This window comes from Drosophila kikkawai, chromosome 2L (assembly GCF_030179895.1).
Source record: "Drosophila kikkawai strain 14028-0561.14 chromosome 2L, DkikHiC1v2, whole genome shotgun sequence".
Lineage (NCBI taxonomy): Eukaryota > Metazoa > Arthropoda > Insecta > Diptera > Drosophilidae > Drosophila > Drosophila kikkawai.
This window is the reverse complement of record NC_091728.1, coordinates 13019747-13036702: the sequence shown is the minus strand read 5'-3', so window position 1 is coordinate 13036702 and position 16956 is coordinate 13019747. Positions and strand designations below refer to the sequence as shown.

Here is a 16956-nt window from a genome sequence, read left to right as displayed (position 1 = left end):
TTTTTTTTGGCACGATCTATTGGGATAATACTTTGTTTTTTGCTTTGCCACAATGCGGTTAAAGTGGTGGCCTAGTATGTTTACTTACTTTAAATATATTTTTAAATTACAAAAAATATAAAATTTCCATTACATTTAACTTTCAAATAACCCTTAACCTATAGATACATTTTACAACCCTCTGTATTAAACAGAAGCTGCACCTTTTTGAAATGAATTTAAATCGACCTTTGTAGTCCCGCCTCCTTTTTTATTCCCTATAATTTTCAGCTTGAGCTCACCCACGATCTCGGGACTAAATGATCTTTATCGCATTGTCCTTGCCTGGTTTTATTTTGACCGCGACTTGCCAACAAATGAGACTAATTTGTCAAAATGACCGGTGAGAGAATTTCTTTTTTTCGAATTCCCCTCCAGTTTCATTCGGAAATTCCTTTCTTTTCAATTTCTTATACGAATTCCTGGGCTGCAGGCATGAAAATCCATTTGACAGGCGTGTGGGGCTTGTTATTAATAAGTCCTGATCCCGATCCTGTCAACTTATGCGGCACATGTCGAAGGCAGGCAGGCAGGCCAGCAGGAAGCATTCGGGAATACCGTTGGCTGGACAGTGATTAAGCGAGAATTAAATGTCAGGCGGTAGCAGCAGATGAGGGATCCAGATCCCCAGATCGCCCAGATCGAGATCGGAAACGGGAAGGGGTACACGATCCGGCCACTAGGCGTGAAGAGTTGAGAGAAGATCTTGACTAATATGCTACGCCCCGAGCCACGATCACCACCAAGCCACCAACTGTTGGCAGTAAGTTTTGCCAGAGAAAGAGACCAACCAAGAGACCAATCCGAAACCAAAACCAACACCATATAAAATATGCAGAAAAGTGGAGAAAAAAGCAACATTTTAAATGCGAGACGTCAATCAACGCAGCGTCAGCTTCCAACTGCCAAACTGCCAACTGCTAACAAAGGCCAAAAATGAAATGATTAAAAAAAGATTATAAAGTTCGCCAGCAGGGTGAGTGCAGAGAGAAAAATATAAGAGGAAATTTGAAAAATTACAAAAGATAAATTAAATAAAAAGGTATAATAGAAAAACTGATCAGAAAAATAATTACTAAAAATACAAATATGTAAATGGTAAATAAGTTTAACAATGTGTAAGTTAGTATTTCTAAGGACAATTCTTAATAATAGGTATATATTTAAATAAATTAATTAAAATAAATGTCATATTTGAAGTAATTAAATCTTATAATATGTTCAGTACCAAATAGTTTTTTAAGAATTAAAGTATGCTAAATATATTGCCCCATCTGTTTAACAATTGCATAATAATTGTTTCCAATGTTTCATAAATCTAAAAATATTTTAAAAATAAATCTAATTTCACTGTGCACGCTTATTCGATGGGATATACTATATTCGCTTTTATGGCTCGTCGTTCACTCAACTCCCGGGACTCATTAAGCAGCCATGACGAATGGAATTGAAACTGATATATGAATGCCCCGACCAAGTCTGGATTGAAGACACTTACGATCGCCTTATATGGCAGCTGGTTTTGGCCCTCGTTCACTGTACAGTGATCACTGTTGGCGATGTCAATCGACTGGGGTGGTCTCTCTCTCTCTCTTGCTGATTTTCAGGTGACTTGGCGTGAATTTGTTAACTTTTACTGGGGACTTGGATGAGTTTCAGTTGGGAGATTCGGGTGTGAGTTCAAAAAGCTAAACAGAAAAACAACATTCAGGTTTATTGTTTGCTTAACTTATGAAATTAAAATGCTTAACTTGAAGAATGTTTGTGGAAATAATAATTAAAATACACACATTTTTCTTCTACAAATGTGACTTATCTAAGTTTATTGTATTAAATAGTTACAGCTTTATTAAGCTACTTATTTTCTAAATATTTATTCACCCAAAAAACAAATAATTCCCCCTCATCTCTTCATAAAATCCCTGCTCACTTAAGCCTTCCACTAACTCAAGCTGTTGTCCGGCATAAATATTTCTGCGCCATTTTCCACATCAGGAAAAAAAACTGTCCTCTAATGTGCCTAAGCTGTGGGCTCCCAAGGAAAAAAACCCAAAAAACGCAAGCCAAATGTAATCAAATCAGGTAAATTTGTCATAAAATACCACACAACACAACACGATATCAACGAGAAAGGAAAAGATGAAGGAAAAACTAATTTTGAAATGGATTTCGTACGCAGTTTTGAGCACAAATGGCCCAGGACTTTGGACTCGGAGTCGGACTTGGTCTTGGTCTTGGGTGTCCTGCAAATTATGCGAAACCATTTCGAAATTGAACGCATGACAGGCAGCGCCATACCCTAACCCACAACCACACACACACACATCTCCACCTTCCCTTTGCCTTGGCATTACGACATTGGTCAGCAGAAAACTTGCAAGTCAGGCGTATGGTGGCCGACTGTGTCCTGCTGCTGCTGCTCTCTAATAATAAAACAGCTCGGGACAAAAGAAAAACTAATAAAACAAAAGTTTCCCCATTGCCCTCGACCATTTGTTGTTTACCTTTTTATGTTAAATCACCGCAGCAATAACAAGAACAAGGATATCGCATATATAACATATGCGACCCGTGTCTGGACCAATAAGCGGTCGCAAAAAGATGAACTTTCTTATACAGTTGGGATTCGGTAAGGTGAACTTAAGTGACAAAGATAAATAATATATTTTAGAATGTGTGAAACTTATATTGCTTAATTTTATTCATCAAATTTAGGTACAAGTATTTTCTACATTATAGAAAAGTTAACTTGAAAGGTAAAGAACATTTTTTAAGTTAGTTGAACATATTAAAATATTTAAAAGCCTTTAAAACTATAAAAAATATTACTAAATATGATAATACCTATTTCCCAACCTATTCTTAAGCCTAAGATTATTTTTAAGTTCCAGTATCTAAACCTATAATATATTTGAATATTGGCTTACAATAAATAATATACCAAAATTTTGAATAAAATCCTTTTGTAAAAATCCTTGTTTTTTACTTACAGAACCTCCCCTGTACTCCCATCCTGTGTCCACCTTTTCGAGATCTCCGCTTGGGTTGTTTGTGGCCTGGGTTCGTGATTTGCTAAACTTATGAAATTACTTTACGTGTAGCCCCGGCATATCACCTCATCCCACATGTGGCCTAAGCCGCTCAAGTTTTTTGGCCCTGTCCCGGCCATTTGGTCAATTCCTGCGGCTGTCATTGTGCTATTCCAACGCCTTATCTCTTCAGGATTTACATAACAGCCGTGGGAGAAGGGGTTCCGTTCCCCCTGTGTTCATTTTTTTTTTCTATCTTTTGGTGCAAAAGTTTTACGCAAGTCCATATGTTGGATTAGACGATGTGTAAGGGAGAGAGGAAAAATTCCCATAAATAGAAAATCACATTAAGTTTTCTGAAAACTCTGCTGTCCCCCCATTGTTTGCATATCCACAATTTCTCTGCAGATAAGCATTGCCAAAGTTTAGGTTTATGGCCGCCACGTTCCTTCCATCCTCAAAAACTTTATTCCTTTCTTGTTTTATAAAATTTTTATTTCGTTTAGTTCTTGCGGTAAGTTTTGTTCGATGGTCAAGCTGAGATTGCTAGCAAAATATATAAAAAAAATTGCAATTCAGGCTGGTAAAATTTTTAAAATATTTTTCTTGAATTATTCTGAATAAATACTTGTTTTTATTATGGACTTGATACTTTTTTCTTCAGTATTTTCGCCTGCCAAAAGGATACGCTTTCTTAGGCCTGACTTTGGGCAATTTACGAATTGACATTCTAATATTTCTACGCAATTTACGCAGAGAAAAACTGCATGAAAAACCCCTTCAACTGGGTTAATAAAAACCCAATGGAGCGTTTAGAAAAAGCAGTTAGTGGTTCCCAGACTTTGATTGAGAGTCAGGAGGCAAAAAAAAGCAAACAGGGAAAATAAGAAAAATAAGAAAAACCCAAACAGTTCAATAACGAAAACTGTCGCAGGAGAGGAGGCCTCTTAATTTGGGCAAATATCTCTGGCAGCGTGTAATATTGACTACAAATGCATGTGCAAATGTTGCCACGGTTTGAAAGGATTCCAAAGGATTGTGGAATAGCAGCGGCTGTGACAACGTCGATTTCCCCTACCCCCCTTTGGCCGCCCACAAATCGCAGCTTGGTAAAAAATCAGGCAAAGCAATTTAAGCCAGAAAAGGGTGTCACATGTGGCAAATGACTTTTGCGTGTGGAAATGACAATGATTTCTGCTATGTAGACAATAACGAAATGCAAACAAAGGACAAACAAACGGTATGGCAGCGTAAAGGCGGTGGCAGGACATCACGGCAGGACGAGTTCATAGAGCGACATTTGCATTTGCCTGCCATATACGTAAATGAAATTGCGAGTTGGCTGGGAGGAAGGAGGGTGAAAGAGGAGACAGCCAGCAACTTCAAATTAGTTTTTGGCCTCAAAATAGTTGTCGCTGCCAAGGAAATGATTAAGCCACCAAAACTACCAATTCCCTGGTCTCGGTTAGCACTGGGAAAAATCTGTAGAGGCTTTTAAATGACACAATGAGGAGCATTTGAAATTGATTTATTTATTTATTGCTTTCTCAAAATCTATATTTTCTTAATTTTTGAACAAATTAAAGCTTTAAAACCTTATAACCCTTTAAAGATATAATAACTTATTGTCTGCTTCTAATGCTTCTAAATAAACCCTTTTAAAAAATCTAAAAAATTATAGTTAAAGCCACATTAAACACATATGTACATTGCTTATACTTAGTTCCTTCCGTCTCCCCAATTTCTCTCTCTGCTTAGCCGCCCCATCCTGTTTCCTTGGCAGGACGCGTCACATGTTGGCTCATAAAGCTGTCACAAAATGACTTTACAACTTAATACACGGACATGGCCCAGAGCTGGGCTTGGAGCTGGCTGGCGGATCGAGCTGGAGACATAGACATCAATCACATTGACTGCCGCAAAATATAAACGTCAGGCCAAGTCGGTGAGGGGGCGGAAATCCCCTTGAACACAGCTCCAAGAATGGCGTGATACCAGCTCCTCATCCGCGGACAGACGGACAGCTGGTGTCCCTCTAGATGCCATTAGGTGGGAAACATTATTTTGACCGCAACGAGCACCAACTTTTTGTTTAGAGACCGCGGCCCGCGAAATTGCATCTGGCAGCTGTCTAAATGTCTCGCGCACTTTTTGCGACATTTGTCGCGGTCTAAAAAGGATCCAAGGATTCGATTAAGCGGAGAAAAACAGACGGGATATCAATGGAAGGGATATCAATTGTCGATCTGCCAAATTTCCAGGCTAATTTGATGTCGTGGTGGCATGGAAATTGAGAGGTTCAACTGTTTTTAAAGTTTAAAAGAGGATAAAAATGCATTTCGATTTTTATAGGGATTTTTCTTAAGGATTTCTGTTATTTTCTTTAATTGCAATTAAGCCTCTCTCTTATAAGTTTTGAGGATAAAGTAAAATAAGTCTACTTTTAACTGAAAACCCCAGGACAAAGACCTTTGTTTTCTGAAATATTTCAAATCCTTGAAAGAGTTTAATGATTTGCTAATTTAAATTAGTTTTAAACATATTTAGGATACAGTTTTCCCCTTTTATTTTACCAATTATTTAATTACATTTAACATCAGCCGATGTTTAGCATATTATTATCTTTAAACACAAACCAAATTGAACGCAAATAATTGCCAGTGGTTTTTCAGTATCATTTTCCCTTGACAACCATATATTTCAACATCCATTATCCAATTGATTTTACAAGGTTCAGCACAATGGGCACTTGGCAATTTGGCAACAATAGACATCGACATCGACAACGACATCTACTTTTTGAAATGGCTAATTTCGCCACTAATCCACGTGTTGTGCATACATATATTTGTCGAAATATAATGAAATCGGGCAATTAGCTGGAACAACAAAGCGGCAACCAGACGACGACGCGACGATTAAGCCAAATGATGATTAGTAACCCTCGGAAATGATTGTTTCCTTTACATATATATATTTATTTTTCCATCGTAATGGCCGTCCCATATCGCACATTTACACTCCTCCAATGGTGCTCGTTGCATGTCAACTATACAGATACTATAGTATATATAACTTGATAAATAATCAAAGTCAGGGGCGGAGTTAGATTGGGGATTTAGTGGGGTGTATTGGGAGTAATTAGGTTTAGTTAGAGGAGAATTTAGAAAAGGTAACTTAGGTTAAAGAGACTTTAGAGATAGTTTCCTCCATTTATATAAATTAAAGCCAAGTTGTTGATTAAACTACAGTCAGTTTATGCATTTTTAAAGCTTTAATTTATCAAATAAAAACATATTTAATTATATTTAGACTCCCAAAGCTATATCCTTCTGAAAAAGCCCTAGCCGAGCCCCTGATCAAAACCCAAAACACTGAAACCCAAAATTATCGAAATGCAAACCGTTTGCGCTCTAATTACATGGCAACCTCCAGCGGCAAAATAAAATTGTCACCTGATGGTGGCTGGTGGGGCTGTTATTGTCCCAAGCCGACCATGTGTGTGGGAGGCCATTGTTTTACCCCTGCACGTAATCCCAGCAAATATAATTGCCATAAAAAGCAGAGAATAAAACCACGAAATGAAAAATTGTTTGCGTGAATTTGTTAAAGTTTAGAGCTTCATTTTGCATTGGGCCCACACACTAAAAAAAAGGGGAAAAAAACTGCGAGGCAAAAAGCAAATGTCGCGCACGAACTTGGCCATAGTTAATTGCTGCCTGGCTGCACCTGCTCAGAAGAGGGCGTGGCCCACGCCCGCCCCTCCTTTTCCTTTCCCTTAAAAAAAAAAATAAATAAAGTCGAGCTATTTGAGCTCGCTCACCAGATCCCGTCTGATTGCATCTTTTGTCGCATGGGCCAAGCCCCGAACGGATCGTCGGACCAACCCAGTCCATGTAATTTGCCATTGACAGGTTCATGTTGATTTTTATTTTTGTTGGTGGGGGTTCCAGGGATAGCCGACTGGATTCAGGAATATGTATATATATATATATAGGTGTATGTTAGAGTTGTGCATACATTGCATGGCTTTCATATCCGCATCGCGTGCTGCATGTCAACGCGTGTGTTCCAACGTAATTGTCGCTGACTTGGTGGCCATTGCCAAGATGGCGGCGTCCTCCGCATCCAGGTGAAAGGACCATGGGCTGAGGGTCTTGAAAATGTTACTAAAATCCTGAATTATCATTATATTAAATTTAGAATTACATGGAAAGTGAGGGAATATTTTATAAAGGTTTTAGAATCAAGAGTAATTCATATTTCTATTTAAAATGTTATTTTTTTTAATTTCAAATATTTTTATATATAGTCTAGTGTTTAAAAAATATTTTTTAATATTTATAAATGGAAAATATTAGACTCTTCGGTGATTTCTATATAAATTTAAGATTAATATTGTTGCAGATAAAATATTACTTACACTTCCTCCATCAATCTATTTTATATTACTCTTCATAAAATTCCCAGAATTTTCTTTATAAATTTCACAAATTCTCATCCCTAATCTCCCTAGAATTTCCCCATTTTTATTTAGATTTTCACCTCTCCCGCCCACTGTGCAGTGATAGCAATTTGCGCCGCCTGCATCCGAGAGGAGCCGGGGAGCGTGCTTAGGCGGAGCTTTTGCACCGCCCTGTGATTAATTGCAATAGGCGCTCGCTCGGCAATGATTGGTTCCTGGTAAACTTCGCACTGTCATGCCATCGAACGTGGACACGGAATGCAGATGCAGGAGAGATGGCGGCTTCTAGGAAACCAAAACCAAACAGAGATCCAAATCCCGAACCCAAACCCAGTCCCACAGAGTGCCAGACAAATCAGCGTCAACTTGCTTAGTTCCTGGGAGACAGAACGGAGCTGAGTCGGGCCGATAAGATCACCTTGTGCGTGGGATGCGACTGCTTCGGATGGGGGAAAACTCTCCGCCTTCTCCTCGTTGATCTTTCACACCTTGCGCTGCGCCTGGCATCAGCTTCCTCTGCAAGTGAACAAGTCGCATTGTTGTCAAGATTTCCATTGTTTTCCGCACTTGGCGTTTTCCTGGGATCGGTTATGGGTTATGTCCTGGCGATATAAATCGCATTAATCACTCGGCTAGGGGACAATAGGCCAGCAAGGTGTGATCACAGTTTTGACAGCGGCAATGACAAGAGACTTTTATTTTTTATTGGCCAAGATGAACAACCTGTGTCCGTGTTTACCCCGCTTCTCGATTCAATAGAATACCTGACATAGTCGGAGCTGACATTGTGTCTGCCCTTTTCCTTTGTTTGGTTTCGGTTAAGATCTCTTTATCCCCTCCATCCTCCTCGAAATCCAACTCCGAGTCATTCGATGGCAATTTATTAATATTTAATAAGCCTCGACGAGAGTTTGGTGTTCTCCGTTCTGTGAGTTCTGATTGCTTCATCGTGTGGGTGGCTTCGATGTGGGCACATTCTTCGCTTCCCATTGATGACTCTGATCCGATCTCTGTGTGTGGTTCTTCCCACCTCGGGTTCTTCTTATGATATATATTCTCTGTCTACCAAAACCCCAGAGAATACGGCAGCCAGGTTCTTGTTTGCTTTGATCTAACCGTTTTGTTTATGTTGAACAAGCAATTTGCAGTTATGACAGAGGGAAAAAATGGGGGAAAATGCTTTGATAGAAAATGTAGAAAGTAAACTATTCAAATAATATTTATTTTATTTGGGTTAGACTTTAATTTAAATAAGAATTATTGTACATTTGAATGCTTTAAGTCATTCTTAAATTATGAAACACAAAAAATATTATTAAAGCCTTTCAAAAACCCATTCAATGGTTCGATAAAGAGCTAATTTCACAGATTTCTCTTAGGTTATAGGTGCTCTACAATTTCCCTCAGTGCACCAATTAACTGTCGCAACGTATATCATCGACAACAGCAGCAGCAGCAACAATTGCTGCAAGTTGAGCTCATAAATTTTGACAGCAAACGGAACGCGTGTTAATAATAATTTCAATTGCCGCCACCACCATTTGATCTTCTCCGCCTCGGTGGGGGATTGGGGACTGCAGAGATTCCCTCGGCCAGGATGTGGTTTTACGCCAACGATCGTTAATCTCCTGGACTGAATCGGGAGTATAGGATCGGTTTGGAGCTAGCACATTTGATGTGGCAATTACCATGTGGCAGGAAACAGTCGTGCGGCCGAAAACAAATGCATCTGCATATCTACGTATCTCAGCCATTTGTATCTGCATCTCAGCATCTCGGCATCGGCACTGGCATGGCAACATGGCAACATGGCAACAGTGGGCGTGCATCATTGGCAATTTTACCATATTATCAACGCATCTGTGAGCCGACAAAGTGTTTTCAACGCTTTCGGTAGTTGGAACAGCTTGGGAATGTTGCTGCTGCTGCGACTGCTGCAACTTGCTGGTTTCCAAGTTGCAACTTGGCTGGCTGTTGCAGCTGGTAGGCGTTGCCGGAGCCTGCGAGCCGCGCTTCGATCCCGATTCGATTAATTTTCGCATTAAGCCCGGGCACAGCTCCGCCCTGGCGATGGGCAGAAAGGATTTGCTTTGAATACACTGCAAATGAAAGGGGTAGCTTTTGAGACAAATAAAGATTAAGAAAGATTATATAAATAAATTATATTATATCATATTATATTATATAAATTATCTCTATAATTTATATATTTTTTTTAAGTATCTATATATTTAATATATATTTTTCAAGTGCACAATTCTTCGCAGTTGTGGGCGCAGTAATGAAATCAAATTAGGCAGAGATCTCCTTGTTGCTGGCGGCATAATTGATTTGCTTTGCTCCTCTGCCTGCTGGTGATTCCAATCATTCCGATTCCGAATCCCAAACTGTGACTCCCTCGCCCAAGGATAATTGCTAGTGTCCTTGGCTTTTGTATAGCATCGCTGCAGCACCTGCGCCTTCAGGTGACACGCTCCGCTCGCACTTCGCCAGCTCCTATGGATGCTCAAGGATGGCCGTAAGATAAAATTGTTTGCAATTATTATTTTTCTCTCTGAAATCAAAATTGAAACCACATATTTCAAGCAAGAACAACCCTTTTATTCCGAGATGTGGAAGCTGAAGAATTCTGTAGTGGGGTACCGATAAGAGAGCCAGTAAAGTGGTAATGATTTAGAATATATACCCATTGGACTCATTGCTAACATTTTTATTTATAAAATATATTTCCATTCGCACACTGACCATTACTCATTTGTATTGTTATTTTTCGAATTATTATATTATTATAATTTTTTTTCTTTATAAAAAGTACAAAACCACTTCTTTCTATTAAACAATTATTGACACAGAATGGTTTCAAAATGTGAACCAACTTCGGGAACGCATGACTAAAGATCATCGAGTTGTTTTTCCCTTGCGCTGTCTTTTGAGTCGGAACAAAAAATGTCCTTGGTGGGGATGTAAGTCAGTTATTCTTCAAAAAGTTATGAAAACCAACTTCGGGAACGATTGATAAAGTTCTCATCGAGTTGTTTTTTCCTTGCGCTGTCTCGCACGGCAGGTCGAACTCCGGCATTGGCAAAGCTAGTCCTGTATAGATCGTCAACATTGTCGGTTTCGTCAAGGTCCTGCTGGGCAGCGATTCCCACCAGCAGCAGCCCGAACACAATTCCTAGCCCCAAAAGTCGCAGTGCGTGCATTGTGAAGTACAAGAAGAAACTGAAATCGAATTTGAAACCAAGTACACAGAAAAAATGGTAGAACGAAAAAATCAAGAATATTTTTCTTGATTTTTTCGATGTGGTGGATTAAAATTTTTAAGTACGATTCGGGGTTAGACAGTCGAGTTAATCCCGTTTCGGGATTTAATGACAAATTAGGCCTAAAAATTCTTGAATCAATCCCGTTTCGGGAATAAAATTACCAATTAAGCCTAAAAATTCTTGAATCAATCGCGTTTCGGGATTAAACTGACAAAATGAGCGTAAGAATTCTTGAATTAATCTCATTTTGGGATTATAGAGGCATAATAAGCCCAAACATTCTTGAATTAAGCCTAAATATTCTTAAAAATTTGGTGAGAGCAGCAAATCTATTTTTAGCTCAGAGAGAGAGATAACATTTTTGCTCTTTCCTTGAAACTGTATGTATTCGCGTTCCCGACATTAGCTTTTGATTTGACTCAGTGGCCCAGTTGGTAAGCGGACGGTCTGTGATTTCTGAGACATGGGTTCGAATCCCGACCGGGAGAACTAGGAAAAGTAAGTTTTAATATAAGATTAAGATTTATACATTAATATAATTAATTTAATAACCATTTGTAGCTTTATAATTACAGATTTAAATAAAAACTTCTTTCACTTCTCACTAAGAACTTTAGAGGGATTAAATCAAGGATTTTTGGGATTAAAATAATTAAGAATTTCGGGGACTAAATCGAGCAAAAAAAAATTTTTTTTTTTAATTAAATTTAAATTTAAATTTTTAAATTAAAATTTAAATTTAAATTTTTAAATTAAAATTTAAATTTAAATTTTTAAATTAAAATTTAAGAATGTTTGAGATTAAATTAAGAAAAATTGGGATTGAAATTTTTAAGGTTAGCGGGATTGAATCAAGAATTTTCGAGATTGAAAAAATTAAGTATGTTCGTTCTTATATTAAGAAAATCCGACCTTAGCTCGAAATCATGCCCACTTGGGATTGATTTTGGCGACTTTATCCCGGATTTTTTTTTCTGTGTAGTTCGAGCAAGAACAGCTCTTTAATTCCAAGACGTGGAAGCTGAATAATTCTGGAGTGGGGTACCGATAAGAGTGAGAGAAATTGATTAAGACTCATTTTTAACATATTTATAAAATATATTTCCATGCCCCACTGGCCACTGATAATTTTAAGAATTTTTTTATTCTTTTTTTTGTTTTCTTTATAAGTACAAAATCACTTCTGTTTATTAAACATTTATTGACACAAATGTAAGGCAGTTAAGTACGTAGTGCAAAGGGGTCTTCAAAAAGTTATAGAAGTTAGAACCAACTTCGGGAACGATGCATAAAATTCTCATCGAGTTGTTTTTTCGTTGCGCTGTCTTTCGGGTAGGAATGAACTCCGGGATTGGAAAAGCTAGTCCTGAATGGATCGCTAACATTGTCGTTTTCGTCAAGGTCCTGCTGGGCAGCGATTCCCACCAGCAGCAGCCCGAACACAATTCCAAGTCCCAGAAGTCGAAGTGCGCAATGCATTGTGAAGTACAAGAAGAAACTGAAGTCGAACTCTCTCGATAAGTTAATGCTTACTGAGTGGCTTACTTGGCTTAAGATCATTTGTGGAGTTTGGTTTCGGCTTTTATAGCACACAGAGAACTCCAAGTTGTGCAAGAAAGAGTCATTTTTAGCTTCTTTGTCTCAATCGGTTTACTTCTGATTGTGAATAATAAATATTTGCTTTTACTGGCTCGTGTTTACTTTACTTAGTATACTTAATATGTATACTAAATCTTCGTTTCACAAATTGAAAACAAACGCTAAAAATAAATAATTTATATGTTTCTGAGAATAAGTGCTTTATAAGACATTTTGATAAGTATAAATAATATTTATAAACGCAGAAGTTAGTATGGTTGGAGGACGATTTCTTAGGCCTCAATTCCGGTCTCACAATCCAGCGCTCCAGACCAGGAACTCCGAGAGTCGGTGTGTCCAGTACTTGGATTCAGCTCTTGCCCAGAGACCACCACCAAGTTGAAGCCAGAGCAGCCTATTTATTCCGAGATATGGAAGCTGACCAAGACGGAATTTGCTACCGATAAGAGAGCCAGTAATGTTGGCATGCGATAATGACAGAGAACATTTATAAAAATATATTTGCATGCGCACATGGAGCCATGCTTATTTGTATTGATACTTTAGAATTTATTTTATTCATTGTATTTTATTATTTTTTTTTGTTTCCTTTATAAGTACAAATTCACTTCTTTCTATTGAACCTTTATTGACACAAATGTAAGACAGTTAAATTCTAAATGGGAACCAACTTTGGGAACGACTCTCCAAATACTTCTTATAGAGTATTTTTTTTGGTACCCTGTCTTTCACGGCGGATTGAACTCCGGCATTGGCAGAGCTAATCCTAAATAGATCGCCAACATTGCTGGTTTCGTTAAGGTCCTGCGTGGCAGCGATTCCCACCAGCAGCAGCCCGAACACAATTCCAAGCCCCAGAAGTCGTAGTGCGTGCATTGTGAAGTACAAGATGAAACTGAAGTGGAATTCTCTCGATAAACTAATGCTTACTAAGTGGCTCAAGCACAATTGTAGAGTTTGGTTTCGGCTTTTATACGATTTTGCAAAAAGCACAGAGAAAGCTCCAGGGGAATGTAATCCAAGTGGTGTAAGTGCTCCAGGAAAGAGTCATTTGTAAGTTCTTTGTGTTAATCGGTTTAATTCTAGTTATGAATAATAAATATTTCCATTTGCTTCTCAGAGCCTTTACAAAGTAAACTTAATATATATACTTAATAATATACACTTAATATATATACTTAATATTTTAAAAAATGTATACGTTTCTGAGAATAAGTGCTTTATAAGACTTTTTGATAAATACAAGTAATATTTATAAACTCAGGAATTAGTATTGCTTGGAGAACGCTTTCTTAGGCCTCAATTCCGGTCTCACAAACCCAGCGCCCCAGACCACGAGGAACTCCGAGAGTCGGTATGTCCAGTACTTGGATTCAGCTCTTGTTTTCTTTATACTTATTATTAAAATACACATCTTTCTATTAAACATTTATTGATAAAAACATAAAGGCGATTATTCTTCGATAAGTTGCAGATCACCAAAATATTTTCCAAGTTCGGGAAAGCTTTGATCAATCCTTGGCAAATGTAATTTTTGATTCCTGAGTCCTTAGTGGGGAGGCAACATAATCGTTTTTGCTTATCTCTGACTCAAGGATAATTTCAAGTGTCCTTGGCTTTTGTATCGAATCGCTGCAGCACCTGCGCCTTCAGGTGACACGCTCCGCTCGCACTTCGCCAGCTCCTATGGATGCTCAAGGATGGCCGTAAAATACAATTGTTTGCAATTATTATTTTTCTCTTCAAAGGATTAAGGATGCAGAGAAAACCCAAACAGAAAAACAAAACAATTCGCTACGCAATTTGTATGCAACAATAAGAGGATGAAGACAAAAAAATCTCTGCTCTCGAACGGAACACACATGTTGTTTCGATTTCGGGCGGCAATAAAATTGATATATCCTTTGGCACAATATGGCCACCGCCATATGCATTTAGATGGCCATGTCCTGACACGGCTTCCACGGCTTCCGTGGCTTAGTTTCCGCAATTTTTTCCCCTCGCTTATTGGCCATTTAGTGCACGTATGTAGGTAGTAGTCGTAGGCAAAAGGAGCAAACGCAAGGAAAATAGTGAAATTTGCCCAAAAATAAAAACTAATGGCCAGCGGGGACACCGGTACAGGATTCATCCTACGACCCACGACGACGACTTTGCCGTAATCCCGTCAAAGCGTAAACAAAAATTTCGGTTATATAGGAAAGCTGTTCCTGCAGATATTTACTTGATTGGCTTTTACCCCTTCTCCGAGTTTGTATTTCTTTGCCGGAATTGGTTTAGTCATAGATCTTTGTTTGTACATTTTTCCAGTGTTGTTCATAAATAAGTTTGAAGTGTCTTGTTTTGATTTTCTGGTTAGGAAAGCGTCATGCAGGTACATTATGCAAATAGCTCAAGGTACAATTTAGGGGAATCTGTTTTTGTTAGCAAGAAGAGCAGGGCTATTTTTTCAAAATTTTTTAATTAATAATTTGATGTACTTTAGCTAAAGTTGGTAAGAATATATCAAAAATATTAATGTTAAAAATATTTTTTGAAATATTTGAAATACCATTTGTACCTTACATTTTAAAATTTATTTATTTTAGCAAATAATTAAGTATATATAAGTATAAACTTAATCTTAATCTCTTCATTCCTTCTTATTTAAAGCTTCATTTGTAAATGAACTACCAAAATATAAGCTTTTCTAAGCAAACAGATTATAGAAAATTCTCTAAACATTAAAAAAACCCCCCTCCACACTTCTATCAACTTAATTACCTACAAAATTTCTACAAAAAACTATTTAAAGAAACGACTATTTAGAGAACACGCCCTCTTAATTTCATTAAATCAAATTCAAATTGCCCAAGAACCGACAGAAACCAAACCCAAAAACAAAGCGATTGCAATTTTTCACTCCCCCCCAGGAAAATATATAGAAAAACAAGGAGCGCAGGAGCCACAAAATAAAACAGAGAGAAAAAAAAACAGGAAAGTTGAAAAAATATGGTGGCATATGCAAATGAGATTTCAGGGCAGGAAACAAATCATTGAAAAATTGTCACCGAGCCGCGACAAAGCAAACAAAGCGAGCAAAGGGCCAAGGGCTGGGCCCAGCCCCGTCTGAGTTCCTCCCGGAATCCCGCTCCTTTCCGGGGTCTGCCTAGCTCTGCGAGCTGTGAGCAACTCCCTCCACCGATCTGGCCACCATCAACATCACCATTAGTGGCTCAATTGTGCGCCACATCGGCTGGCAACCACGAATCGCATGCAAATGAAACCGCAGCCACAAAAACAACGCAGACACTCGAAAAAAAAGGTTTAATTTAAATATGAAATACATTTTGAGGGTGTGCAATTTATTTTATTTATAAAAACCCCTTTAAATCTTCACTTATATCTAATTTAATTAGCAGAAGGGGAAAAATATTTATTAGAAATATAAAAAAATTTGTCTGGGAGCTCGAAATGGGGTCTTAAAAGAATGTACAATTACTTATTAACTTATTTTTATAAATATAAATCGATTTACATTTAATTAATATCTTCAAAACATATTTTGATGATTAGTTAATGTATTTTAAATAAATGTCACAAGTTTACAAAGTTAACATGAATTATTTAAATTTTCTTATTTAAAATTATTCCTTTTACAATCATTTTAAAACGTTTAAAAAAATAATATTCAAGATTAAATCTTTGTAATATATCGTAAAATAAAATTTATATTACATTACATTTATTTGCAAATAAAATTTAAAAAAGGATTTCTTATACCTTACAAGTTTTTCTCAGTGCCTGGACAAAAGGACATCATCCTGGGAGGACGCAGGGCGCAGCTGACGAATTGTGAAAAAAGCCTGTGACGGAGGGAAACAAGATGGTGGCTCCACCACCACCCCGACCCTCGCATGCCCCCTCTTTTTTCCCGTGGTCTCTATATAATTTTCTGCTGCGTTCACACGCCATCGTCGCATTTTTTTTTTTCCTCTACTCCGTCCATCTTTTGTTTGGTTCTTTTGGGCAAACATTTAAATTAAAAACATTTACATACGATACGAAGGCGGAGAGATACAGGAGGGCTGAGGGAGGTGTGTATGTGTGTGTATGGAGGAGTGACAGGAACCCAGATATTCAATTATGATTTTTCAATTGGAGGACTGCGAGCGCACGAGACACTTTCTCAGATAAGTCGCTGCCAGTCGCAGGATGTGAGGGGAAGTCCGGTCCTGGGATCGTAATATTGAATGTATTTCAAGACTAAAATTATTTAAATTTTAAGGAAATTTTTGAAGATATATATTTCTCTTTATTTCTGTGAGAACTTAAATGCATAAATTGAGTTAGGAAAAGAAATTTAACCTTTTTATTTAATTTGAGTTTAATTTTCATGTTTCACTAGATGCAATACAAATTATATAACTTGTATCTTTTTTAATTAATTTAATATTTCAATTTAATAATTTAAAATAAAAATAAGAATTGTAATATAGCTTAAATATAATTTATTATTAAAGGAATATAATTATTTGTATATAAAATAAAGTAATTTTAACATAAAATCTTCGAAAAA

At 37.5% G+C, this 16956-nt stretch overlaps 1 protein-coding gene across 1 annotated transcript in view; it reads right to left on the bottom strand.

The window, feature by feature from the left end:
• The window catches only part of Hel25E (ATP-dependent RNA helicase 25E), a 219398-nt gene that overhangs the window by 37749 nt on the left and 164693 nt on the right, over nt 1–16956 (bottom strand). The window lies entirely within an intron of this gene.